Raw genomic sequence first — 2,663 nt, 5'->3', positions numbered from 1 at the left:
CAATCTCCTTATCACCATCCCACACCAGGGTGGTACATTTGTTACAATTGATGAACCTACACTGATGTGTCATTATCACCTAAAGTCTATAGGTGATGTAAGTGTTCACTGCTGGTGGTGTACATTCTACGGGTTTTGACAAATGTGTAATGATGTGTATCCACCGTTACTGTGCCTTTTTACTTTTTATTGAGGTGTAAACTACGTAAAGGATACAATCTCACATGTACAGCTTGATAAGCTTTTACCTAGGCTTATTTATTCATGTAACCCCTACCCAGATCAAGATCTGGAACATTCATAGTTCCATGGTTCCTACATGCTCCTAGTAGTTGATCCTTTAAAGTTATTTACTATTCAGACATCTAGCACTTCATATTACTTTTGCTGCTCTTGAACTTTATATAAATGGGATCTCACAGTCTGACTGCAGCCTCTTAGCCTCTTAGCAGCCTGATCCTGCTATCACAATGGGAAGAGACTGGGGGTTTCAGGAGGAAGGAATGCGCATGTCCTCCACGTGAGAGAGAGATGAATTGTGAGCAGGACTGACTATGGCAGATGATGTTTTTCAAAAATGGCCACAGCAATATTTTTGGGTCCACGTGTTCTTTCAGAACTCTACCGCTCAGATTCCATTAGGAAATGGAATCTACTTCCCTTCCCCTTGAACCTGGGTGAGCTTGACTGTTCCAACCAAGAGCACTGCAGAAATAATGACATGACTTCCATAGTTTGATGACAAACACTTCCATAGTTTTCTTTTGTCTCTTTTCTCTCTAGTCACTTGCCCTTGGAATCTGGCCACATGTTACAAAGGAAGCACAGGCCACATGGAGATGCCCCTCACAGATGTTGCTGCTGATAATCCCAGCAAAGATTCCCAGCAACATATGAATGAATGAGACCTAGATGATTGGTCATATGAATGAATGAGACCTCAGGTGATTCCAGATTTTAGCTATCAAGCTGTCCCAGTGCACTCCAGAGAAGAGATGAACCGTGTTGTTAAGCCCTACCAAACTGAAGATCTGTGAGCAAAAATAAATTGTTTAAGCTACAGCAATGGTTTGTTGTGCAACCACAAATAACCAGAACTCAGGAATATCTGTGTGTTCCTGGGAAGAGTCTTCTCGTGATATTTGACATTGGACAATGTCAATTGTCCAGGAATTCCAGGAATTATTTTTCTCTCTAGGCCCTGGTTTCCTTAGCTATGAAATGGACAACAAGTACTATCTCATGGGAATGTTGTGAAGTTTAAACGAGATAATGCACACAGGTGCTTTTTATAATGGAATTTCAATAGATGCAACTTAATATTATGTCAGCTTCCATCAAGTTCTAGATTTGCTGCTTTGTATAAATTCTTAAAACCTGATTTTGTACACACACACACACACGGGTAGGTAGATTACAACTTTGCAGCTTCAACACTGCCCTCTCCCATCACTTATCATGTTGTGAGGATACTCGAGCAGCCTTACAGGGAGGGCCACAGCATAAAAAACAGACCTCTTCCCTCACTAACTTGCCAACCATGTGAACAAGCTACAATAAAACCCTGGATTGCGAGTAACTTGTTCTGCTAACTTGTTCTGCAAGCGTTCCACAATATTTCTAATAACTTTTAACTTGAAAAATGAGTGATGTTTTGCAATACGAGTAGTACATGACGCCAAATGTCACACACATCACATGATCACAACTGAGCCAATGGTTCTTCTCTCTCTCTCTCTCTCTCTGCAGGATTGTGGGTTATTGTCTCCCATGCTCAGACGCTCAGTCTCAGGCCATGGTGTTTGCAGAAATCAGTGATTTTTCAGAATGTTGGAAGGTGCCCACAACTGGCACTTGTGTATTTTTTGTCACTTCAAAACATCTATGGACAGTCCTTTGCCTTTCCATACAGGAGTAAGCTTAGGAATGTGTCCCTTCACTCTAGGTCAGGCAGCCTGCAGATAGAGAGCCTTTCCTCCGCTGCCTATTGCCAGTTCCATTAAATACAGTATATGACAAGAGTTTATTAATACTGTCAACATCCATGTGACCATATACAACAGTCCCCATGCAGAAAAAGATTCCACTGAGCCAAGAGATAGCAGTGATTCCGCTAGCGATAGTGAAAGTCATCCTACACAACAACCCTTCTCTCTCCATCTCCCTCACACCAGCCATGAAGGTTTTCAAAGGTAAGTGCAGGTTAACTTATTTTCCTTTATTATTTTGTATTAAGTATTTTAATCATTTTTATATGGATATTTTTGGGTTGTGGAACAAATCATCTGAGTTTCCATTATTTCTTATGGGGAAATTTGCTTAGATACACAAGTGCTTTGGATTACAAGCATGTTTTTGGGACGAATTATGGCTGCAAACCGAGTTTTTACTGTACCTTGGAAGCTGATCCTTTAGCCCCAGTCTTCAGATGATAGCTGTCCTAGCTTACATCATGACTGCCACCTCTTGGGATTCCAGCCAGAATCATCCAGCGAACTTGATTCCCATAGAAACTGCAAAGCCTGTATGAAATTAAAACAAGAAAAACCAAAACCTTATTTTGTCTTAAAGCCAAGGTTTGGGATAATTTCTTATGTACTAATAGTTAACTAACAGCTACACCAACATGGGAAGGACTGTAGAGGAGAAGCTGATTCAAGGTT

General features: G+C 40.9%; 1 long non-coding RNA gene across 1 annotated transcript in view; it reads left to right on the top strand.

Moving 5' to 3' along the window:
* Window positions 1–1,023, top strand: part of LOC144241704 (uncharacterized) — a 52,754-nt gene extending 51,731 nt beyond the window's left edge. Inside the window, exon 3 of the long non-coding RNA XR_013338164.1 lies at window positions 784–1,023. This is a non-coding gene — a long non-coding RNA (uncharacterized LOC144241704). The remainder of the gene's footprint in view (window positions 1–783) is intronic.
* The last annotated feature ends 1,640 nt before the right edge of the window (window positions 1,024–2,663 follow it).

The sequence above is a fragment of the Crocuta crocuta genome, unplaced genomic scaffold, assembly GCF_008692635.1.
Source record: "Crocuta crocuta isolate KB4526 unplaced genomic scaffold, BGI_CrCroc_1.0 scaffold271, whole genome shotgun sequence".
NCBI classification, from domain to species: domain Eukaryota; kingdom Metazoa; phylum Chordata; class Mammalia; order Carnivora; family Hyaenidae; genus Crocuta; species Crocuta crocuta.
The sequence above is the reverse complement of the archived record's forward strand: the minus strand, read 5'-3'. Positions and strand labels throughout refer to the sequence as shown.